The sequence below is a fragment of the Globicephala melas genome, chromosome 6 (genome assembly GCF_963455315.2).
Source record: "Globicephala melas chromosome 6, mGloMel1.2, whole genome shotgun sequence".
Classification (NCBI taxonomy): Eukaryota; Metazoa; Chordata; class Mammalia; order Artiodactyla; family Delphinidae; genus Globicephala; species Globicephala melas.
The window spans coordinates 30923554-30949618 of NC_083319.1; the positions used below are offsets into that span (position 1 = coordinate 30923554).

The window sequence follows — 26065 nt, forward strand, 5'->3', positions numbered from 1 at the left end:
TCGCTTCAACCTGGCGCAGTGGACCACAAGACCCAACCGGGCGGAAGTGACGCACTTCCAGGGCGCCCCGGCACAGAAGTAAGCGCCGTCTCTTTAGCAACGCTTGGGGACCCGGCGGCAGCTCAGATCTCCAGGTGTCCCGAGGCCTCGCTGACGCCGGAGAGGGTGCCCCTGCTTTTTTCCGTTTGTTGGCCATTGTTACTAAGACCTGCTTTTTCTACTGAGACGAAGTGCCTGTTAAAGTGCCTATTTTTTTGTTGCCTATTATTGGTTCTACCGAGACTCAATTGGTTCTCCTTAGACTGCCGATTGGCTGATGGCCCCGTCAATCTCCAGGGGAAGAACTAGTTTTCAGACACCTGGGGAAAGTATTACTTCTAGCCCCTTCTTGCTGAAATGAAGGGTTCTGGAGAAAACCCAAGAGATTAGGTAGGTTTCGGAGCTTGTAGACTTTTCTTACAGGGAAATGTATAAAAGCTCTGTCTACACATAAGAGTCACTCGGGGAGTTCTGTACCCTCTAGGGTAGGGCCTGAGCATCCACACTTTTTAAAAAAGCATTTCCCCAGCCCTCCCGCACCCGCACAAGATTCTAATGTGCAAACGGGATTGACAGTTGCTTTTGTGCTTCTTTTGAAGCAGAAATTGAGCAGGGAAAAGATAAACGTAAATCAATAAGTAGTTTCTGATCTCAACATTAGCCTATTTTAAGCTAATTAAGCATTGATTTTTATAGTTAATAACAAACTGCTATTTCCCGCTCAATTAAACTAAATGTGTTTTAATGATAGGAAGATAATCAATCTAATGTATTGATAAAAAGCTGTATGCCTCGCAGAGCTATGAAAAACTACCTAATACCGTCGGAACGTAAACAATGGGATACAAGTGTTCACTGTTCCTGGTACTATCACACTTTGCCTAGCCTAGAAAGAAGTAACCGGCTCCAAATGGACTTTACGTTTTGTTAGGTGAAGCAGAAGCCTGAGAACCGTGTTTGGGGACCCACCACGGAAAAGCATTGTATGAAATAATGACACTCTCTGACTTCCCTCCTTTGGCTGCTCTGCTCTGCTCTCGGCAGCCCTTGCATCCACAGAGCCACTGAATGGCAAGCAATGATTCTAGCCCAACGTTTGTAAACTTGAGGTTCGCAGGCTGTATGTGGCCAACAGGTATGCTTTGCTTATTTTGGACGGTATCGGCTGCCTTCTATGGTTAAAAACAAAAACTGACTTAGTTGCCAACATTTAAAATAAGATATTTTACATAAAAATCCAGATTACCAACTTCTCTTGACAATGTTGAAGATCTAGTAACACTGGGTTTATATTCTTGCATGGCCACATTGCCTAGAATTGGGTTGATCTTTTATTCCTGTTTGCTGTGATCACCACTATTCATTATCGATTCCCTGACACTAGTTGAATTTCATTTGAACATTATCACCTGTGTGTTGTATTGTGCTAAGTCAATCCCTGATACTAAGTGAACGTTGTTGATTGCCTACTCAGCATCCATTTCCCCTCTCACCTTCTTAATAGAACACAACCAGGATTTTATTCATATGATTAGTTATATCCATTTAGACCCCTTCATTCTATATGTCTTGAAAGAAGCTGACTTCACTTCCATCTCCAAGGATTGTCTTAATTTAAATAGTAAGTCCCATTCCCCAAGCCAAAGTCCTAGTCTAAACAGTGGATAGTTTAATCAGGGTGAATTGCTTGGAATACTAAGGCTGAAGCAGTTTACTTATCTTCTGAATTTCTTGTGAGGCCTGAAACTGTTGGAGCCTTCTTGCTACCCAGCTTGATAATGAAACCAACACAGAGATGAAAGAGAATCTCAGGGATGTTAAATAACAAAACTCTGAGTAAATATTAAAGATCTAATTAGCTTATTGAACGATTCATGAATTGGGCAGCATCCCACTTAGCAAGTAGAGGGGAGCTCTGAAAGGCCATAGAAAGGGAGAGGTTTTTAAAGGTAAGACAAGGAAGGCAAAAACAAAACAAAACATAAAGATTATTTCAGGCTTAGATAATCTATCTATATGGGATGAAGGGGATCTATGTGCCAGGTTACGTCATCTTCCTTTTGGAGGATGGAAAGGATTACCTCCTCCATGGTACTGACTGGAAAATTCCACACTGACCAGTTAGGATTACATTCTTGGAGAAGGTTGTAACTGCAGTAAGGTCAGGTATTAAGTGTTCCTTTTAGCACAGGTGACTCCATCTTGGGCCTGTTATTTCTTTTTTAACAGGGAATAGGCACCAGATCAACTCAGCTAGGACACCCCTACTCCACCCACACTTCAGAGTGCTGGAGAAGATATTGAGAAGAAAGCAGACCTTTGTAGAACCTTTCAATTCTCACCATGTAGATAACCAGATTCTCCAGCTACTGGTGAGATCTATATTTTCCAAAAGCCACAGTCATCTGACACCTTCCCAATAGCCTGTCCTGATCCAAAGAGATAGCCTAACCCTAGAGATTTGGGAAAATGGAATATATGAAATGGAGGATGGCAGAGACCTCTTTCATTGACCATGCTTCCAGTTTCTGATCAGCTACCACATGTTCACGATCGTAATCAAGAGAAAAAAAGAATAACCCTGGAAAAATAATTTTGGCCCTCACTACTAAATGGCAGAACGTTTGCTGTGCTATAAGAATACTTGCTATTTTATACCACTTGTCTTCGAAAGTTCTAATTGCTTGTATCAACAACATTATAATTTAAGTAATATGGTAATAGTCCTTTTTTTAAAGGAGCAAACAGAGTCATAAAGATTGCAAGTGATTTTTCCTAGTTGACGAATATTTCTCAAAGGACCCAAGTCTTAGACTTGCTGCCTGTCTTCGTTAAATATACAGTTCTGCACCAGGTGGCAGCAGGCAACATGCTTCCACCCCCAGTTCCTCTTGTAAAACTTTGCTTGCAGAGAGTACTGTACTTACATCAGGGTGGGGGTACAGAGCATAATTACAAAGGTGAGTTTTGGAATTTTCATTTCCAGCAGCACAGTATTTGTCACACTGGGCAAATATGAACTTAGGTTTTCATGGCCTGGAAGGGCAAGGTGGGGCAGGAGACAAAGCCCAGGAACTATCAAGGTTGGGTGCCTATTACAGGCCCCTCCCCAAAAGAGTAAACTAGATATAACTCTTCTAACATCCAAGGGACTGAAAGAAAATTGTCTGTCTCAAACCTTCATATAAAGATTTTTGTTGATTGATCAGGAATTCCAGAAGGCACTCAGAAAGAATTTCAAAGAATGCAGAGGGGTGAAGGAAGGATACAAAAAGGCCATGGGCAAAGCCAGATAGGAACAAGAGATTGTTCCTTATCAGAGTCTTCAGGAAATAGACTCTAAGATGGAGATTTGTGTGTGCAAGAGGTTTAATACCTAAGGGAAGTAAAGGAAGCAGGACTGGGGAGAAGGAGAAGTTGGACTGTGTTGCTTTCACAACAAAGGCCTCTACTGGTAGGATGGGTAGCTCTAGAACTGGGAAAGCCTTTCAGAGTTGCCCTGAATTGAGGCAAGGAGGCCAGGGTTTTATACCCCTACATCAGTCAGTCATTGGATGTGGATATTGGGTGGCCTGGGGAAGGGGGCAGGAGCTTGAATGAGGTGGCTTCCTTCAGCCAAGGGCAAACTCTGGAGGGGAACTCAACTCACTGCTGTCAACGTCCAACATTCCCAGCAGCTGGGGAAAATGAGTTCTTCAGTTCTAAAGAGGGGTGGCGAAGATGTTGGCAGCACACCATGGCATCCACTGGTTGAGCAAAGGATGGGGTAATCAGTGCTGGAGGTCCTAGAGCTATGAGAGTTGAAAGAATGTCACTTTAGTCTTCTAAGAGACACAGAGGTTGGGGTCTCCCACTTGACTTCTGCAAGTCTTTCTGCAAAAGAAAGTGTGGTGTCTTTGCTGAAAAGTGGTCTAACTCCTAGCATATAGGTACTTCCTTGATCCCAGCAGATGATGCTTTGTGTGGAGATTATTATATTTTACTCTGAAATTATGGCTCTGTTTTTATTCCTGCAGAGATAAAAATGGAAGAAGAGCGCATTTCCCAACACTTCCAATAACCCAGTGCTATGGACTGAATTGTGTACCCCTCAAACTCCTAGTGTGATGGTATGTGTTCCCCAGTGTGATGGTATTTGGAGATGGGGCCTACGGCAGGAGCAGGGAATCAAAACCATCTGTAAACTTTACAAACAAAATTCCATTGAGATTTTGATATAATGCATTACATTTATAGACTAATTTAGGGAGAAATAAACATTTTCTAGTATTTATTCTTTTCAACCAGGAACATATCATATCTCTCCATTTTCTCAAGTCTTCCTTTATGTTTCAGTAAAATTTCATGGTTTTCTTCTTATAACTCTTTCACATTACTTATTAGGTTTATATCTAGGTAGTCCATAGGCTTTGCTACTATTGAGAATAAGACTTTTTAAATTATATTTTCCAATTGTTTATAAGTGCTGTATAGGACAGTGCTATATTATATATGTATACGTGTGTGTGCGTATTCATATATATATATATATATATACACACACACACATATATATACGTATATATAGCTTTTGACTTATTATCTTACAAAACTCTCTTGTTGATTCTCTTGGATCCCTTTTCCTTTTTTTGGGTGGAGAACAGCCATATAATCTGCAAATAATAATAGTTGTCTTACTTCCTTTTCAATATGTATACTCCTTTTATCCCTTTTCTTATCTCATTATGTTTTGAAGAGAATGATGATACTGAAAATTCCCTCCCTCATGTTTTTTTTCCCCACCACATATATTTTCCCACCATGTTTGTTTTCAGTCCATGCCAATCACCTTACATACTGTCTTTCAGAAGTTGACAGCTGAATTTGCTTGTGTGATGTGACCCTCATTTATTAATCAACATGCCCCATCTGGGTCACCCATCTAAATCATATCTGTCCTTTAAGGCCCAATTCAAATCTCTATTCCTTTGATTAAGACTTTCCAGATCATGTCCCAGACTCTTGCTGCCGAAACTCACCAACTCTGACAATGAAGGTAGTGTTAAAACTTGAAATGCAATGCAAGAAGGAGGCATCCCCTAAGGAAGGCTGGCTGGTTAGCATAAAGATATCTCTCCAGGTGGTATGTAGGTGAAGTCACCTTATTTCCTATTCTGGGGCAAACACAAAACTGATTAGAGTTTTAGGACCCCCAAAGGTGATCAGGGAGTAAAGAAAACACTCATCCAAACTTCTATGTAATGTTCTAACAAAAATGTCCTTTTGTTAATTATTTCAACAAGACAAGAATTTTCACTCTCTGGCTATTAATTTCTCTTCTTGTAGCTGGTGTATGCTTGAAGCCACATTTATAGATAATCAGAAGGCTACTTTGTGAACCTGGAATGAAAACAAGCAGGATTAGATGTATTATTTTTACAGTACATATCAAGAATGGCTGGCTAAATAATGATACAGCTTCACAATGGAAAACATATCTAAATTTATAGTGCTAATATGAAACACCATGACAATATGAATAGTATGCTCTCATTTTCATGAAAAAAAATTAAACCATATTTATAATTAAAATTTACTAAAAGAGTAGAACTTAAATGTTCTCACCACCCCCCAAAAAAATTTTTTTATAATGCAATAATCATTATCCCAGCCCAGGGTAATTGTGCTTGCTTGTTCAGTTCAACCCCTCTAAGCACAAATTTGGGGCAGTCAGGTTTCCAGGCACAACTCCCCGTCCCCGCCCTTGGAGTTTATAGGAGGCTCAAGAGAACCCACATGGACAGAGGTCAGGCATCTTCCCCAAAGCACAGTCAAGAGTTATGAGATGGATCGTTGAACTCCAAAGAATCTATATCATACCATATTCACATTTTGGGTAGGATCTTAATTTCAGCAAAACAACATCATGTGTCACATCAAATGTTGCTCAGGTGAAGCTTATTTGACTTTATTTATATTGAATTTGTAAACATGTTTTGGTTTTATAGCTTAAGCATAAGGCATTTATACCAAGATTACATTGATATATTTTTACCAAACATTATAATAAAAATAATTTATGTAAGCATTAGGTGGTCCATGAGAAGCTTATTTTCCTTTAGACAGGAATCTGTACATCACTTAAGTTTGAAAAATACTATTTATTATTTAATTGTATATATACGTCTTGTGTGGTTCATGATTATTACTTATTTCTAGTCTTTTTCATTCTCTATCTTTTAAATGATTCTGAGATCAACAAAGGAGAATTGATATCAATATAACTGGCATAGTATATCAATTTAAATATTCATTGATTCTAACAAACTACATGTATTAAGATGTTACTCACATTCATTTGGATATATTCAGTTACGAATTTCTGGGGCTTGAGGTCATGTGGCCAAACTTAGCTGAAAGGAGATTTTGTAGTAGTAGTATCAATATATGGCCAGGACCCCATGGATGTTTAGAATCTTGCCTTATTGGCACTCCTTCTCCACCTCAGAGGAAGAATAAGGCTGACAACACTGATGACTGACTCCGTTACAGTTACTCCAGAGTTGTGAAGTTAGCCAAGACTCCCTCCAGCATCCCAGCTCTTGTAAAGTCCTCAAAGCTGTGTTCCTACTCCCGTCACCTCCGTGATACCTCAGCCAACTCTCTTCTCTCTTCTCCTTCTCAGAACATCAGGAAACACTCTGACCTTGCACATGCACATACTGACTATAGTGAATTTAAGCTGATGTGTTACCTGTCACAAGTGACTCATTCACATTTGCAGTTTGCTTGATCTTTACTGTGGGATGATGATAATATTTCCTGTTGGAGACATTTATAAAGCAGGAGACACATGATCTTATTTGGAGCAGGTGGGAGAGAGTTCAGATGACATCCCTTCCCTATTCTTCCTCCCAAGCATAGTCTGGTAGGTAACCTTTCCCCTTCATATGGATTAAGCTGTTATGCCTTACTTATTGAACTAAAACCTCTGTGAACAAAGAAAGAACAAAGGGTGTCACTTATCATCCAGTTATACAAAGGGTTAAGTCAAAACCCACTGCAGTTGCCCAACAACAGTGCACCCTGAAGGGAATCAAGATGGAAAAACAGGATGAAGTATTTTGTGCTTTGGAATGGGTCCCTAGATAGTTAAGTTAAGATAGTTAAGATACGTATCTGAGGAAGAATTTCAAGCATCCCGGTTCTTGCATCTTCCCATACACAGAAAAACACTAAATTCATTAACTTGAGATATCTTTTCTTTGTGATTAGCAGTAATCTTTTACAAAGATATGTGCTTGACTACATGTATTTCCTAGCCCCCAAAATTTATATATATGCTGGCTCCTCCCCTACCTCTTTGGAGCCGTTCCTCAGAGCTGCTGCCCAGCCTCTCATCCTCAGTAAGTTCCCTCAGTAAAACTGAAACAACTTTTAGATTGTCTGTTTTTCTTTCAGTGGACAGTTTGGGTGACCATGAAGGGAACTGAGCAGATTCTCTCCTTCAACTGAGCTCTATGGGGATCCAGAGCCTTGGTACCAGCAAGGGCCCCTTGTACCCATCTACCTCCTCAGGGAGTCCAGACACCTGGGTATATCTCTCCTGGGTCTCAGACCTCCCATATTGGTTGATAATCCTGAGTTTTATCTGGTGGTTGATAAACTCCTTGCTGTAAGGAGTAGGGTTTCCTTGAACTTTAGGCTGTTCAGGAAAGAGGTACCCTCTTTGGTTTGTTGACCAGTGAGAGAATTCTCTTTGGTCTCTGCCATCTGAAAGGTATGCATATGGTGTACATTTGGCAGCCAATCAAATACACTGGGATTCCAGACAGTCTCTTTGGCCATGCCAGCTCTCAGGAAAATTTGTCATAAGGGGTCCCAGTCCACAAGGGACCCTTTGTCATTTCAGTCTTCATTGCATCCACCTGTACAACAAAGACCTTTTACTTTCCAGACTTTTTTTGAAGGGGAGTAAACTTTCTAGATCTTGTAAGGGCTACATCCTTTGCACTCTCTTGTGGGGACACCTCTTGTGTGTTGTTGATTTGAGTTGCTATTAAGATCCTCTAGATGAGGGATGCTTTAAATTGTAATAAACTTCTAAACTGGAAAATTTTTAGAGAGCTCTCATCATAAATAACTGTTTATTGGTACCTATGTTAAGACCAAATTAAAAGGTGGATACAAAGACAAAATGGCTAACCTTAGGAACTCCCTTATTTTAAACAAACAAAATGGTTTGGGAAGACTTATTGAAATTGTGATCTCACCTTCCCCTCAATGGGTCTTACATATGTTAATAAAAAGATTAAGTTAATGCTAATTAGGTTAGTTAACAAGGGAATAAAAAGCTGAGAGGAAAGTCAAGAGACTCTTCCCAACAAGGTGGAAAATTTTAAAAGGACTTGTCCCAGCAGAATGGAAGTCTTTAGATGGCCATTAAGAAGTTGATGGGATTAAAACAAAGGTTGGAATACAGCACTGCCTAAAGTTGGATGAGCCAAAAGGACCCCCTTTGGTCCTCCAACATTAAAGGGCCCCAAACAATTGATGAAATAAAATTCTTATTTTCTGGCAAGACAAGAAAAAATTAAACAAAGAATTTTTCTTTGCCCATTTGGGCCTCCTTCCCCTTTAGTGTGTGTTGTGCATCTGCTTTAACCAGACTTCCTGAGGAGATAACATTTCTTCTTAATTTCATCAAAGCTCACAATTCTTTAGGAGATAATTTTCCTTCTTAATCTTGTAAAGGGCTTGATGACCCATGACCCACTCCTTGCTTTGTACTTTCTTTCGATCTGGATTGTGTAAACTGTCAATAATACATCATTTAATGTACAACCCTCTGTCTCAAACACTTATGTAACTATGCTTTGAGCTTTCTGAGAACTGTTCTCAGGTTATAATCACCAATTTGGCTTGAATAAAATTTTCCATTTATTTTCTTAGATCAACTGATTAATTTTGTCGTTGTTGTTGATACAAGTCTACTGTTTCACTTTAGAAAAATTTAAAATGCTGGAAGATAAAATTACACTGAGAAACCTGACCAGCAATTGCTTGGGGCAACAGTTAGGCCAATTAATGAAGTTAAAGATTGACAAATAGGCCTGGGTCCCTTGGCTCCACCCCTCACCAGAGACCGCAGAGCCTTTACACGCAGGCCCAGCGGCCGTGGCTCACGGGCGCAGCCGCTCCGCGGCATGTGGGATCTTCCCGGACCGGGGCACGAACCCGTGTCCCCTGCATCAGCAGGCGGACTCTCAACCACTGCGCCACCAGGGAAGCCCCCCAGAGCCTTTTTATACGGGAATAGATAAAATTGCCAGGGGATGAAAAAGTTTCCGGGGCTCCTTGTGAGACCAAGACTTTGTTAATGGGGTCCTAATGGATGCTAAGGTTAAGGGGGTAAGAGTTAATAGAATTGAGATGAAGTTTATAAGAAAGTTGGTTTATTTGAATGGTTTTATATGAGACGGGTGCATCTCTTTTGGTTGATTATATTGTGGAGATAGACATTATGTCTCAACTGTTGAATGCTCTCCCCACCTGCTATGATAAAACAGGGCATATAAATCTGCCCCCCAGGCAATGTTAATTTAACATAATAAAGGGGAACCAGTAGGGTTACTGGAGCCCACACAGTATGAGGTAAAAACTGGGGCTAATATTCAGGGCTAATAAAAACAGTAATGGAGACTCTTTTGCCTCTAGGGTTAATTGGTCTGGGTTTGACTTGTGTCCCTTGGAAGAGGGCCTTTGTTGAATGCCTTGTGCAAACTTTTGAAAGCATGATACATTGAACCTTAGAGTTCCAGAACATGGAACTCTTTTGATTTCCAGTTTAGTGGGAAATCTTCTTATGGATATAAGGAAGCAAAAATTTTTTAAATATAGTTGTGTAATAGGGAAGAACCTTTGTAATCTATTACAAGTTAATCACTAAAGGGATGTTGCCTATAAGTTAAATTATACATAATGGAACATCTCTGGGAACCCTGCTTCCCAGGTAATGAGCATTAAGCTAAAATACCTTTGTTTAGTTCACAGGAAACATCCTGACCAGGCCCACCTGTGAATGACTGCAGGAAGGAAGAAATTAACACATCCCCTCCGGAAGCTGACCAGAAGCAGGAAATGTTTGACTTTACTGCCTCCCCTTTTAGTGTAAAAGAAGCCTGAATTCTAATTATGGCAAGATGGTTCTTTGGGACATGAGTCTACCATCTTCTTAGTCTACCAGTTTTCCAAATAATGTTGCTATTCTTTGCCCGAACATCTCGTCTCTCAACTGATTGGTCTGTCATGTGGTGAGCAGTATGAGCTTGGACTCGGTAAGATTTGGGCAAGTCAATCTTTTGACATCGTTTAGGCAGCACCCCAGTTCTTTGGGAAATTGAAAGCAACTGTCTTTGTCTTGCAAGTATTTGCAAGATCAGAATAAACACAGCCCAAAATGGCCTGAGACTGAGCCTAGTTAACTCAATCAGGTAGAACCTGAAATCTAAAGGGAGGAAAAAAAGGAGGGAAAGAAGCCTTTTTAAAAGTAAAAACTACTGGCACCCAGACATATTGTAATTATTCCATTTGTATGAAATATCCAGAATAGGCATATCCATAGAAAGCTCATTAGCAGTTGCCAGGGACTGAGTGGGAAATGGAAAGCAATTGCTAATGGATACAGGGTTTCTTCTTGGGGTGATAGAACTAGTGGTGATGATTGTACACCTCTGTGAAAAACCACGGAAATGTACACTTTAAAAGGGTGAATTTTATGGCATGTGAGTTATATCTCAATAAAAATTACAGCATTCATGAGAAAAAAGATGTTTTGTGTATATATATATATATATATTTACAATGGAATACTACTCAGCTATAAAAAGATGAGATCTTGCCATTTGCTATGACATGGATAGACCTTGAGGATATTAGGCTAAGTGAAATAAATCAGACAGAGAACAACAAATACCGTATGATTTCACTCATATGTGGAATATTTAAAAAGTAATATAAAACCAAACCAAACAAAAACAAACTCATAGATAACGAGGCCAAAGTACTGGTCACCAGAGGGAGAGTGAAATGGGTAAAGGGGACCAACTGTATGGTGATGGATGGAAAGAAAACTTTTGGTGGTAGGTGCACTGTAAGTGTATACAAAAGTTGAAACATAATGTTGTACACATAAAACTTCTATTATGTTATAAACCAATGTTCAATTTTAAAAAATCTTTCTGAGGTCTTTAAAAAAATAAATTATGTTTGATGACATGTCTATGTAGTTTCTCCAAATCTTTTTGGTAATTTAAAACTTTAGAGTATTTCTAAAGTAAGCTAAATGATGGAAGTTTATTGAATATCCAGATCATTTCCAAATAAGATAGAATAATTAATTGTTGAGCATGTCTAAGTTAAGCATAGTTAATTAATTGTTGAGCATGTCTAAGTTTAACTACTTTTATCTTCTTATAAGATTAAGAAGCCAAAGATGTTTGGGTTTATCCCATACATCTTGTACCACATTAAGGAGAGAAATTATGCTATGAGAAAATCTGTGTTTCTAGAGGTTGTGGAGTATGTTCATAAGTTTTCCAATCAGGAAATGCTAGTATGACAGTTCACAATTGCTTGCTTCTTGGTTTTCTCTAGAGATTAGGGGTTTTAAGAATACAATTAATACATATAATTGGGACTACTAAAATTAATAAGGAAAACATCTTCATATGCAACAGAAAAAAAGAGTTTAAGGATCGTAAATGCATTTTGTTAAGGGAAAAGAAAGTAATTTTGTCCTAAGAGAAGTTAAACAATAGAGAAAAGGGGAAAGCATGGGACAAAATCTGAAGGTAAAAAAGGAAGTTACAGGTTTGTGGAACAGAATCCCTGAGAAAAGAGTTTTGTATGTGATCAGGACTGGCTAACACTGGAATAAATTTAATTGAGTGAATAAGTTTTAATATTAAAAGTAAGCTGGTACAAAAGTAGAGTCTGGTTTTCTCTCTGTTAATAGGACAAAGTTTTCTTGCAGTATTGATCTGCTTTTGATAATAGATTGTAAAGTTTCTTTACCTTTTAAGTTCCCTTTCATAACTTTCTGTAGTTTACCTTTGAAATCTTTTAGTGTCACTTTGGTTAAATAATTAAGTGAGTATTGTTTCACAGTGACTGTGATTCTGTTTGACCAAGTGTTTCCAAGTGTTTTAAAACCTTTTGATATCTTTGACAAACCCCCCAAATCAATTCTGAATGAAGTCCTTTTGACCTCTAGCTAACTTTGGGGTGTTTCAGAGGTTCCCTGAAACATCTCAAAGAGAGGTATTAAACTAATGAGGCTTATTTTGGTATGTTGAATTATGTCGGAAGCATTGTCAAATGAGTGATGATAAATTTTCTTAGATTATATTGTATGGGCAAATATTATTAATATAAATGTTCTAGAAGTTATATGAAATTCCTAAAAATCAGATATGTGTTGGTATGTTGTCAGTCATAATTCTGGTTATTATCTTAAAATTTCGTATGTCACAGAAATATCAAAATTTCCTTTTCAATTGCGTTGTAGTCATGTCTTTAACCATGCCATTCAAAGTCTTTTGTCATTTACAGACAGTTATTGTTTTACTCTGATGTCTTTACAAAGATGAAACTCTTCAAGAAGATTAATAAAAAGGACTTTTTGACAAGAGCAGGTTTCTGATAACTTTTAGATAATACCACTGAACTGGGTAAGAAATTCCAGAACACTAATAGAAAAACTTTATGATTTCATAAACTGTTAACGGAAATCATGATCAACAAGAATTAGTTACAAAGGGCTGAATGATCATTTTTATGACTTTCTGTCTGAAATACTACTGTCTTTTAATCTTCCTTTTCCAGATATAAGGAAAATTTCCCGCTTAAGCTAACTATAACTTGGAGCAGTTTGGTAAATTACACCTTTGTAAGCAGAATTGAAACATTTGTCTTTTTCTCTGTAACATCTCTCCAGAATTTGAAATTATTAGTGAGTATACTTATTTTTATGGCAGTATAGTTATTTGCATAAGTTCAATAAAAATGTGTTCTTCTTATAACAGGACACAAATGGGAACATTGGTTATATTACCAAGGCTTTGACTGGAATGTCATGTTTGAGAATTACATAGAATCAGATATAACCAGACAGCTTTAAAGAACTAAGATGGACTTTATGGAGCCATTTCCTTAGGGAAAAAACAGTCTGATACCTTGCTTACAGAGTTCCCAGCAACCTTACCAGGTGACTAAGAAAGGTCACTTCCTGGCAGGTGTAAGAACCTAAAGATATTTTGGGGGCCTTGAGAAGAAAGGAATTCACCCAACTCTATAAGTATTACAGTCAAATCTCATGGTGAGTCCTTGGAATGACGTTCCTGGCTTCAGGAGTCTTTCAACAGTCAATCTGAGATTCCTTATAAAAAGTTCTATTGAAGTAAATTTACAGAAGCCTACATGATCAATTGCCATTCTTGTTACACTTATGTAAATAATCAGGTCAAACTTACTGAAACCAAACTTATTTTGCAAATAAATTAGTCTTAATTTGTCTATGTTTGGTGGGAATTAAAGTAATTTTAGAGAAAAAAATATGTTTTAGTGGATATTAAGGTCTAGTGCTGTAATTGTATTTCAGGTTAGGTAATTACAGCCTAAACTCACTTCCTAGATGGCTCCTTATCGCTGTATTGCATTATAGCAAAGTTTAACTGAATTATTAAAAGGACATTATAAGTCTGTTTCTGAAGTTTATCAAAGAGAGAAATACCTTTGGATGAAGATCAGATACCCCATAACCTACAACCAGGAGATTATATATACTGGAAAAGACATCATTTAAAGGACTCTCTCCAGCATAGATGGGAAGGCCCTTATCATGTATTCTTTTTTTTTTTTTTTTTGTGGTACGTGGGCCTCTCATTGTTGTGGCCTCTCCTGTTGCGGAGCACAGGCTTCGGACGTGCAGGCCCAGTTGCCATGGCTCACGGGCCTAGCTGCTCCGTGGCACGTGGGATCTTCCCGAACCGGGGCACAAACCCGTGTCCCACTGCATCGGCAGGCGGACTCTCAACCACTGCGCCACCAGGGAAGCCCTCCCCTTCCCTTTTCATCTGTGAATGAGAAGGACATGCCTTGGGCATCCTAGTCCATTAATAGGGGGACCATAGAAGACCAATTGGATACCATAGCCAACTAGACCCTGTTGCTAGAGAACTCCCCCTTTACGAGCTTTCTCTGCTACTGCCCTCCAACTCAAAGCAACCAAAGAAATTGCCATGGGTTCCCCTTTAAGAATCTACGTGCCACATTCAGTAGAAGCACTTTTTAAAATATTGAAGTATAGTTGATTTACAATATTGTGTTAGTTAAAGGTGTACACCAAAGTGATTCAGTTATATATATATATTTTTTCAGATTATTTTCCATTGTAGGTTATTACAAGATACTGAATAAAGTTCCCTGTGCTACACATTAAATGCTTGCCACTTATCAATTTTATGTACAGTAGTCAGTAGAAACACTTTTAAACTTTCACACACTCAACATCTTTCTGCTAGTAGATGCACATCTTAGGAGATTTTGTTACTGACCCCTTTGAGTCAGGTCCCAACAGGTGTTCTCCGGCCGGCAATTGAACAAGACCAAGGAAAGCTTGAATCTGATCAAAGAATGGAGGGTGTGAGCTTGTGCTCTAGAGCACAGACTCTCCCCCATCTCCACAAGCCATGGACAGAGCTGCTTTACTGGGTTCCCAACAGCGGGGCGGAAGTGGAGTCCTCACCTGTCCCGTGAAGCTGCTCTGCTCATGCTCCACTTCACAGCGCGAGGAGCATCTCTGCACACCACCTGCCGCCGCCATCTTGAATTGAGTGTCGTGCGCAGCTGCTGCACATGGTCCTGAGCTGAAGTGTTGGGCAGCCATTTCTCACTCGGAACTGTGGTCTGAAGTGCTGGGTGTGAGGCCTCTACACGCAGCACCTTATGAGCAAGGGAAACTAGACTAAGCACAAAGGAAAAGAAAAAAAAGGTTAGATTTTATTTAATTACCCAGATTCTATTTTTACTTCCTGGGAATTGTTAATGGGCTTTGCTGATGACAAATCCTGCCTCCATCGCTAGTTCCGCTCCTCATTCTTGAGGGGTGCTGAGAGGCGCAGGTCTGTCTTCTGTAACTGCTTCCTGTTGAATTGGGATGTAGGTATAACCCCGGGGAGAGGAGCAGGACTTTTCCCCAACCACCTTTAGATGTGTTTGATTGTCGCCAGGGCTCAGCCCTAAGCATTTGTACCCCTGAGCAACCCCCTTTTGTCTAACCTTTTAGAGACAAAGAACACCAGACAATTTAAGATATATGGCCCAAATATTAGCAAGAGCATAATTGTCACATGTCATATTTTCCTAAGCATGAAGGTATCTAGGTCTTTTGCCTGTAGGCAAAAGTGTGCCCTCATGTGCAGGCTCACTGCCGTGGCCTGAATCTCTCTGGTTACACTTTTGTAGTTTTTTGAAAGAGAAGCTTCAGGTCAGAGAGGTTCACTCTTAAATAGTCAAGGGGGTCTGTTGCCCCAGGTTGTCTCTCTGGAGGTTGGGGCTCAGGGACCCTCTACACTTGAGTGTAATGGCCCCACAGAGTGATTCTCTGCTACTTCAGGAGAGAGTGGGTGTTTAGGATCACCAGGTGGGGTCCATTCCCCTTAGGAGTGAACTGACCTTGCAAGCTACCGGTTTCTCAGGTTTTTAGGTGCACCCAGTCTCCTGGCTTCAGCGGGTAGAGGGCCAATTCGGTGGGTGTGGGCAGCATTTGGTTACCATGTTCCATGACAGCTTTCATGGTTTCTCCTACCTGGAGGGCATACTTGAGTTGTTCCATTTCAAGAGGGTTAAGGTGTCCCTTCTCTCAGTCTTGGGTCTACCATACATGAGTTCAAATGAACTTAACTTTAACTTATCCCTTGGGGCTGACTGCATGCCGAGCAGGGCAATCGGAAGCAACTTAATCCAATTTTCTTAAGTTTCCTAACATAGCTTGGCTAAGGCCTATCTCAAGGTCTGATTGGATCTCTCTACTTTCATTGGTGATTGGGGTCTCCAGGCTGAGTGCAAGATCCATTTTATGCCCAGGGCACTTGTCATCCCCTTTGTCACTTGAGACACAATTGCTGGACCACTATCACTTTGTAGGGATCCTAGGAGCCCAAACCTGGGGATTATTTCTTTTAGTAATGCCTTAGCCACCTCAGCTGTGGTTCCAGTTCTAGCAGAGAATGCTTCTTTCCACCCGGAAAATGTGTCTTGCTAGCACCAAAAGATAGCTGAAGTTGCCTGGTACTCTTGGCATGACAGTGAAATAAATCTGCCAGTCTTCTCCAGGATATGTCCCTCTGGTCTGAATTGGCCTTATCTAGGGGTCTCTGGGAGGTCTGGTTTTGGGGTTGTTCATTGTGCAGGTGAGGCATGTCTCAACTATCTGCCCGATTGTATTTTTCATGCCAGAAGTTATCATGACCCCAACTAACCAATTATATAAGAATTCCCTTCCATAGTGAGTTTCTTGATGATCCTCCCTGATGGCTTGACAAGCTGCAGTTTGGGGAAAGAAGTATTGCCCATGGTCATTAACTAGCCACCCAGGGCCTCCTAGATCTCTACTGAAGCCCCATTTGGGGGCTGTGTCTAATTCTTCCTTTGTATAGACTGGGGAGTAATTGGATGGATCTGGCCTCTTAGGTATGAGTGGTAATTGCCAAGTTAGTAGTTCTAGGGCCATCCTTTTGGCAGTTGCCTCTGCCTACTGTTTCCCGTTATTACCTCTGCATCCCCTTTTGGTGACCCCTACGGTGAATCACTGTCACTTTTTTAGGAAGCTGCACTGCTCCTAGGAGTCTCAATATGTTTAAGCCATGTTTCACCTGCTTATTCTCCACAATAAGCATAATTCTTTCCTTCCAAATAGCCCCAGGTGCGTGTAGGATGGCATACACATACCAAGAGTCTGTGTAAACTATTTAAAGTCTTCTCTGTCCTGAGCTCTAAGGCTTGGGTGAGGGCTATCAGCTCTGCCTTTTGGACAGAAGTCCCTGGGGGTAAGCTTCTTGCTTCTATGACTTAGGTGTGGGAGGTCACTGCATATCCCCCCAGCCCTTTTCCCTCCCTCATAACACTGCTCCCATCTGTGAACCATTCCTTTTTGGCGTTTGGGAGAGGCTCACTTCCTAGGTCGGGATGAATGGAAAAGATCATCTCTATGATTGCTATACAATCATGCTCCAGGGGCCCCATTTCTGTGCATAGCAGGGTGGAAGCATTTAGTGAGTGACAGATTTTTATGGTAGCCACTGGCTTGTCTAAAAACATAGCCTGAACTTGAATCGACTTTTTGGGAGATAGGTATTTTGTTTCCTTCGAACTTACTAAACCCTGAAACTGGTATGAAGTCCACATGGTGATTGGCTGACCAAATGTTAACTTTTCAACCGCCTTTAGCAAGGCTGTAGTAGCTGCTACTGCCTGTAGGCAAGGAGGCCATCCCTTAACATTTTGATCTAATTGTTTAGAGAAATAAGCAACCACCCGAGTAAGGGGTCCCAGTTTTTGAGCTAATACCCCAAGACCGATTCCCCTTCTCTCATTAATGTAGAGGTCAAAAGGTTTAGCTAAATCTGAAAGGGACGTAAGGGCCTGAAGTAATTGCTCTTTCAATTCTTGAAAGACTCTTTTGCGTTCTGAATTCCATTCAAAAAGATCATCATTCTTTCCTTTCAACTTTTCATGTAGAGGCCTAACTATTAGACCATAGTTAGGGATCCAGAATGCAGCAAAACCTGACCATCCCCAGGAAAAACCCCTAAGCTGTCTTCCAGTTTTAGAAAGAGTGAGGCTTCAAATGGCTTCTTTCCTTCCTGCGTAGGCTTCTCTGACCTTCTGTGAGAAAGAAGCCTAGGTGGGTCACCCTAGTTTGTGATATTTGAGCCTTTTTTGGGGGGCACGTTACATCCTTTATTGGCTAGGTGGTTCAGAGTGGTTACAGTATTCTTGTCAGAGGCCTCCTTAGTAGGGCTGGCATTGAGAATGTTGTCTACATACTGGAGGAGGGTAGGGAAGAGATCAAGAAAGTCCTCAGGGGGAGGGTCAAGAACTGGTATTACCTCAGTGGAGGAGAGCCCACATCCCCTTTGAAGGCCTTTGTTCTGATATAAGGCTATTTAAAAACTGGACATAGGGAATTTCATCCCATTTCTTTTTTTTTTTTTTACATTTTTTTGGCCACACCGCATGGCATGCAGAGCTTCCCAGACCAGGGATCAAACCCGTGCCTCCTGCAGTGGAAGCATGGAGGCTTAACCGATGGACCACCAGGGAAGTCCATCCCATTTCTTTTGTCTCTGGCATAGCAGGTGCAACTGTAAAATGGTGTTGTAATATAGGGACACATTGACGGGCCAATTCTCCCCATCTCCCAGCCAATATTGGGGCCAGGCTGTATTACATTGGAAGATTAAATGTTTTGCGGTCAGGGGGTGATACCCCAAAAACTTCCAGTTCTGTGGGGTACACCCTAACGGGCTATGGTTTAGTATGGTGGATGTTTTGTTCCTTATACCTTAGATGTTCTGTTTTGGATTTGTTTCCAACTACCCACGGTCGGGGGCGGGGGGTTGGGGGGGCGGTTGGAGTGATTTGTTGGCAGACAAATACCACCATATTTGACCCAAATAAGGTTTATGGTTCAGGAAACTTGGAACCAGTACCAAACTGTTCATGGATTCCTCAAAAAACCAAAACAGGAGGTGTCAAATTGGCATGGATTCTGATATAACTGAGGGTCCCCCTTGAATTTATAATGATCCATGCTTGAGATAGTAAGTCCCTCCTCAGTTGGAATATCTCACAGGAGGTAAGACTGCCTCTGGGCCAGAGCAGCTTAGCCGCCTTAGTTCCTGACCGGCTTGGTCTGTTAAGGAGTGGCACGGCTGTCTGAGGCGGGGGTTTCTTTCCTCCTTTCAGCTGAAAAAGGAGGAGTTTTTGGACTTCTGAGTGAGGGCTAAAAGCAGGAGGGATTCCCATGGGGTACTTACCAGACCTCTGGGGCAACTGGCATTCTGTGCTGGTACTGGGAGGAGAGCCCTAGAATCTTGGTCGATAAGGAATCCAAGGTTCACTTCACAAGCAGTTAGGGGAAGAGAGGTTGGGTGGTGGGTGTTTCCTTTCTCACCAGCAGCTCACAGGGCATCCTGATAGTGGGGTTTCTGGTCTTGCAAACAGCTTACAGGAGAAACTGACACTGACCAGAAGAGGTCAAGTCACTGGTCGAGTACCTACCGCAAGACCTTTTCCCACTCGGGCATCCCTGGTGTCCTTTCCTGAATTCGGATTGAGCATCCTCTTTCTGTTCTGTCAGGTGGTCCTCATTACTGGGCCTTTTACTGGTCTTGCCTCTTGGCACATGGGGCTGACCACTTTCCTTTACCAAACTGAAAGTGACTATGGAGAATGCTACTGTTGACCCCAGGAGGTCAGTGAGGAGGGCAGAAAGCCCTGGTGCAGCCAATATTGCCTAGTATAGGGGTCAAGAGGACAGCACTACAGGTAAGACAGCAGCCAAGACTGCGGTGGTTCCTTCTCATCCACAGGTCCCTTCTGTCCCTGTGTTACCAAACCAAACTTGGGTCCGCTCACTCACATGAAGTAAAGCCAATCTACTGACACCAGATTGTGGTGAAGGAAAGTGCAGCATTTTTTGTAGACACCATACAAGGGGTCCAGGGCAGCCAATACTCAAAACTCCCTGATGGGTTTCAGGTAAGCATTTTTAAAGGCAAGGTGTAGGAGGGAAGTCACAGGGTGTGTGATCAGTTCGTGCAAAATTCTCTGATTGATTGATGGTGAAGTAACAGGGCAGTGTCACAGGGGTTAACATTATCAATCCTCAGGCTCCAGTAGGTCTGGGAGCTATGTGCTCATGGTCATCGAGTAGTTAACTTCCTCCATTCGGTGGAGGTTTTAACATCTGTAAAACAACTCAGGAAATGTGCATCAAATACTGTTATCTAGGTACTTCAGGGAGGAACTAAAGACTGCCATATGGCTGATCAACTGTTTACATTCTTACTATTTCTCCTAGCTCAACTGCTATTTTTGTCACTACATGTTCACATCCTTTCAATCATTAATTCTCCTAAATAGCTCCTATGTTATTGCCTTGTTAGATGCCATCTTACTGCCAAAACAATTAGCAATTATTAAGGTGCCTGGTCATTTAAAGTTTGATATTGATGAAGGTCATGGAAACCATCAGACCTATGAGGCAGCTAAAAGAGCTGCTCTCCCAAACTCTTCTTGTTTACTTATGATTTCCCCCATTGTGAATGACACTAGAGATTTGAAGGAGGTAATTAGATATGGGAACAGCATGCTACTGCTAAAGAAAAGCAAAAATGGAAAGATGCTAAATGCATCTATAATCCTGAGTCTAAGTTATGGGATAGGCTAGACATCGTCTGGTCCTATCCAATGTCACACAAGAAACAAATAATATTAAAATTGACACATGAAATGATACATTGAGGTACAGACAAAATGTTAGATTGGGGATGACAACAGTTTTGGAACCCTTCTCCCAGAGTTGCCTCTGAGTTATTTCAAAGGTGTCTTGTTTGCCCAAAACATAATCCAGGCAAGCTTGTACACACATCAGTGAGCCATTTCCCTTTACCCAAAGGCTCTTTCCAGTTATGGCAATTAGATTTTACTCAATTACCTCCTTCACAAGGTTGTAACTGTTTTGGTAATGGTTTGTATGTATTCTCATTGGGTGGAAGCTTTTCTTGTCAAAGGGCTAGTGCTCTTGCCATGGCCAAAATTCTATTGGAAAAAATAATTCCCATGTGAAGAATTCCACTGGAATTACCTAGTGATAGAGGAACCCATTTCGCTGGTCAAATTCTTAGTGCAGTCTGTGATACTTGGCCAATTCCACAACATTTCAGTTGTGCTTATCACCCTCTGTTCTGGGTTGGTTGAGAGGACAAATGGTATTATTAAAACACAATGCTAAATATGTAGAAATTTTTAGCCTCTCTAGATCACAATTTCTGCCCATTGTTTTAATGAATTTGATATCTATCTCAAGTATCTATGTGCTACTAAACATAAGGGTGTTGACCCATGTTTCTCATTTAAAGAAGGCTTCTGTCCCCCAGTGGACAGTGGAACCAACTGGAAATTTTAAACTCAAGTTGACCTGGAATTGAAGAAGATGACATCTGAATGAATAGCTTTCCCAAGACTGGACCAGGTCTGTATTTTTTTTTCAGAACAATTTGTTGATTTGCTATTGCCTTTCTAATTATTCTTCTAGGAGAATTTTCTATATATTATAAACACGTTACCATTTATAACCTGTATTCTTGTATTCTTTCTTATGGACCTCCTTGCACATAGTGAAGGCTTATGCTTGATATTTAATTTAAAGAGCATCTCACAAATGCTTTGGAAAACTGGACATGAAGCATTGTTGGATTGAAGTATTTGGACTGCTGTTTATCTTAATAGGTATTCTAATGGTTTTTGCCTCACTACACACAATAGGAATTCTCAGTTGGTGGTAAAACCCCATGAAATCAGAGGAACTTGCTGCCTTTATGACTGTTTTTTCCTGGTACTCATATACTGGCCAACATACTGAACCACCCCTCCTTAGATTCTCCTTATAATGACTTTTGTTGTTAGGAATAATTTTAACTCTTGGTTTGGCCTTTTATCTTCTCTTGTGACCCTCATTGCTGATAATGATGCTTTACTGCACTCTTTTGTTTCTACCCTGCAGAAACTTTCTGATTTTGCAAATCTTATTGACTGTTGGATTTGTGCTAGAGCAAACCACACTCATGATGCTCCAGAATTAGTGGATTGACCTCTGTCCTCAGGGGAATGGAAGGCCCTAACAAACAAAAATGTAGGGTTCTGTTTTGGTATCTTTGAAAGCAAGCACTCATCACCTTCCCTCTGGGAGACATGTCCCAGATATTACTACTTTCCATTGGGTTTCCACTGCTCATAAAGGAATACTTCTTACTCGAATCTGGATGTTGACTCATAATACTTCCCTATGTTTTGAAAATATAAATGGTACTGGTAAAACATTATATTACCTTCCATTGCATGTCTGTGCCTATACACTCGTATGATTCAGATGATCCTGAATTCACTCCTCCTTGGAGTCTACATGACTAAAATGTAACTTCTCACAATGAATCCTTGTGGTAGCGCAATGAAATCTATAACAGAACTGGATATTGGGACACGGAGGTACTCCCCTTTAATAGGACAATGTGGGGAATTTATCACAAATCTGTAAAATGGTGGGAAGTTAATTCCACCTACCTCTTCTCTGGAGACTCCCCAAATCTTAGGCAAAATTTTGATCCATAATAAACTCATTTATTACTCCAGGCATATAGAAATATAAGATGTTCTTACAGCCACTTACACAATTCCAGTCAACCAGATTATCATGTACTCAGTGAAGATGAATTTTTTTGACCATGAAATTTCTTCTTTTGAAACTGATAAAAGAATTTCAGTTCAAGAACCTACTTATTCTTTGTCCCTAGAAGGTTCTGGGCATTTTGTATGTGTAGCACAAATATTTACTCAACTTTTCCTACTAAATGGAAAGCGTGTTGTGGAATCATTGCTCTTGCCCTTGACGTCACTGTTAGAAAGACCCTTCCCTCTACTGCTCACATACCAAACTTAAGGTCTTTCTCATATCGGTTAAAAAGATCTCGGAGAAGCTGAGAAGGTTATAATTTTGAATATATGCCAACTAATAACCCAATTGTAGACAGAAAGGGTTTGGTCATGCTTTTGCCAGGGCCTTCCTCCCTTGGTTTGGGGTAGAAAAAGCAATACACAATTATCCAAAGTTATGACCAACCCCTTCAATGCTTCTGTCTAAGCATTTGAATATCATGAAACTCAAACTGATAGCCTGGCAGAAGCTGTGCTACGAAATAGAAGGGCACTTAATATCTTGACAGTTCAACAGGAGGCACCTGTATATTACTAGGGGAAGAATGTTGCTTTATATCAGTCAGTCTGGCAAAGTAACACAAGAACTAAAGGTAATAAAAGGTAATATCAATCTGCTGGCTGAAATAGGATACACACCAAAACCTGAGGATTATCTAGATCTCTCTAGTTGGTTACCATCAGGAATAGGGTCATGGTTAAGAACAGTATTACAAACTGGATTATTATTGTTTTTCTTAATAATATGCATTGTTATATTAACCAAATGCTTGCTAAAAATTATAACCTCTGTTGTAACTTGCTTAACTACCCAGGTTATGTTTGCACAGTTGACTATGTTAGATGTTCTTCATTGAGACAGACTTTATGAATCAGAAGATTTGGAAGAAATTATTGCTAATGCCTTCACAAGACCCTTCCCCCCCCACAACTGAGGAACTAGATGGAACCGGAGCAGGTAATCAAACCACTCTGGCCGTGAGCAACTAATGGTGCTCTGTTGACATTTTGTCAGGAAAAATCATGAGCCAAAGGGGGAAATGTGGAAGGAGTTGTCAGTAATAACTCCACTTTGTACTTTAGGACTCCATTTTGTTAGACTGTGAATTGTGTTTACCCTGCTGGGAAAAAAATTATTTGCTCAGAAAGGAATCCCTAAGAATTGTGCAAAAATGTGCCTTAACTAATAACAAATGAGACATCATTGACAAGCCAATAAATTGTAACAGAAAAAAATATATATACATTCCAATCATATCTCTTGGCAAACAAATTATGTAAAACAAATACACTTTTCCATTTTCCTTTAAAATCCCTTGCTTTTTGTTCCCCAGATGGGACACTGTTCTGGTTACTGCTGGAATCTGTGCTACCCAAATTATGATCCTAAGATTCCTGAAACACAGGTTTCTTTGTTTTATAGCCTGCCTCTTTCTTCTCAGATGACACTAACAAACATTCTTCACTCAACAAAACTTTAGTCAGGCTCTTAAATCTTCTCCTAGGTCCATCTGTGCATTTCCCCTTTGGGGAGGAGGGGAGGATATTCTGCAGTGCTCATTTGGATATGGAGTTGGCTTGAGACCTCACTGCTCTTTTAAGAAGTGCCTAGATTTTTGGTCCTTTCATTCATGATATGTGAATGAAATAAAAGTTACAAATTATGATAGATCACATCTTCAACTACCATTTAAATTAGCATTTATAATATACTTAGTGAATACTTAATGACTTCACAGTAAACACTAAGTTATCTTGCTCAGCTATCACCTAGTTATGTATAGGATCTTTTATTAAACCACTGTGGCCTATGAAATAAATGATTTTTGAGAGGTGAAGCTCAGCAATGATCTCTCTCAATGCATGAAAGCCCTTCATTAGTAATTACAGACACTTTTCAGGTATTTCCTTTATGATTCTCTTCTACTTTTGCACAGTTTTCTCTCCTACATGTTCTGTGCAATATGTTAGAATTAAAGGGTAGAACCAGGAGTTCATAATCATTCATTTGTCATTCATTGTGGAGAAGAATTAAGGGAGGAATACAAGGGATGGGAGTGCTGGGATGGGAATAGGGATATGCGAGATGATCAAGGACAGCAGGGAGCAAGCCACATGGAAATCTAGAGGAAGAATATTCTAAGCAGGGGGAACAGCAAGTGCAAAGGCCTTAAGGTGAGAGTGTGTTTGATGCATTGGAGGAACAGCAGGGCCTGTGTAGCTAGAGGACAGAAGGGGAGGGTGGTTGGATAGGAAGCCAGACAGGAGCCACCAGCCACATCCTGCAGGATCTTGCTGGCCATTGTAAGAACTTTGGCTTTTGTTATGAGTGAAATATACCCAACTCTGATCTGCCCCTAGAAATTATGTCTGGTGCTCTTCAGGAAAAGCATCAGAATCCATAATAGTACAGCCTGGGCCCTATACACAGAAAGCCAGCCACTGACAAACAAATACTTCAATTTATTAAGTGCTGTGCACGTCATCCAGAAGATGCCTTGGCAAATGAGCTCAGTACTAGGCTAGATGCTGTTACTATGTCCTGAGCCTCTGGATAAAAGTTAGGTACTCCACTCCTCTCTGGCAAAATCTAAAAGTAATGGAAGGAGCAAGAAGCTGCATAGTGTAGGGGAAGAATGGTTTTGGAGACTTGAAGCATCCGTAGACAAAAAGACCTAGATTTAAATCCAAACTCTGCCACTTACTAGCTGTGTAACTTATACAAACTCATAATCCCTCTGAGCCTCAGTTTTCTTCACTCGGAATGAAAATAGTAGCTTCCTTATAAGAGTGTTGTGAGCACTAAAATAATGTGAATTGTGTGTTTTGCACAGTGCCAACAAATAACCACTTCATTATTAAGTATTAAGCTAGGCTGACCAGCTCTGGCACTTGAACAAGATCATTCCTTTGGCCAAACCTCAATTTTTCCATCTGTAAGATGAGTATGACTATCTATCTGCCAAAATTAAGTGTTGAGGGTGCTTTGGACTCAAATGAACCACCAAAGCCACTTCTGGGAGAGACTGACAGGTGAGTGGAAAGAGCCACAGACCTACTTCCCATGCGTGGCTAGGTAATTTGATTAGAGCAAACCTTTCTGTTTGTTTGTTTTTAAATTCTGGCTTTTGGAGTATTGCACTTGGCAAATTACCTTCTCAAATATTTTTTCCTCATTTACAAATGGGGGATGACAGTCTCTAATGTACAGAAGTAAAGTGAGGAATTTTCATACGGTATCTGGCATAATGCGGGGTACAGTGGGGATTAGGGGTGGAAGTGGTGTCCGCTATTATTTTTATTATTGGCAAAAACAAATCTAATGGACCTGAGGACACGGGGAGGCGGAAGGTTTAGCTGGGACGAAGTGAGAGAGTATCGTTGACATATATATACTACCAAGTGGGAAGCAGCCGCATAGCACAGGGAGATCAGCTCGGTGCTTTGTGACCACCTAAAGGGGTGGGATAGGGAGGGTGGGAGGGAGACG

At 40.5% G+C, this 26065-nt stretch overlaps 1 long non-coding RNA gene across 2 annotated transcripts; it reads left to right on the forward strand.

Annotated features, from left to right (window-relative positions):
- Positions 1–101: 101 nt before the first annotated feature.
- On the forward strand, positions 102–12456 carry LOC115867784 (uncharacterized). 2 transcript variants are annotated; one of them, XR_004045268.2, is made up of 4 exons: positions 102–429; positions 971–1174; positions 4056–4148; positions 10065–12456. It is a non-coding gene; the product is annotated as an uncharacterized lncRNA (long non-coding RNA). The 2 variants fall into 2 exon arrangements; XR_004045269.2 differs by lacking the exon at positions 971–1174.
- The last annotated feature ends 13609 nt before the right edge of the window (positions 12457–26065 follow it).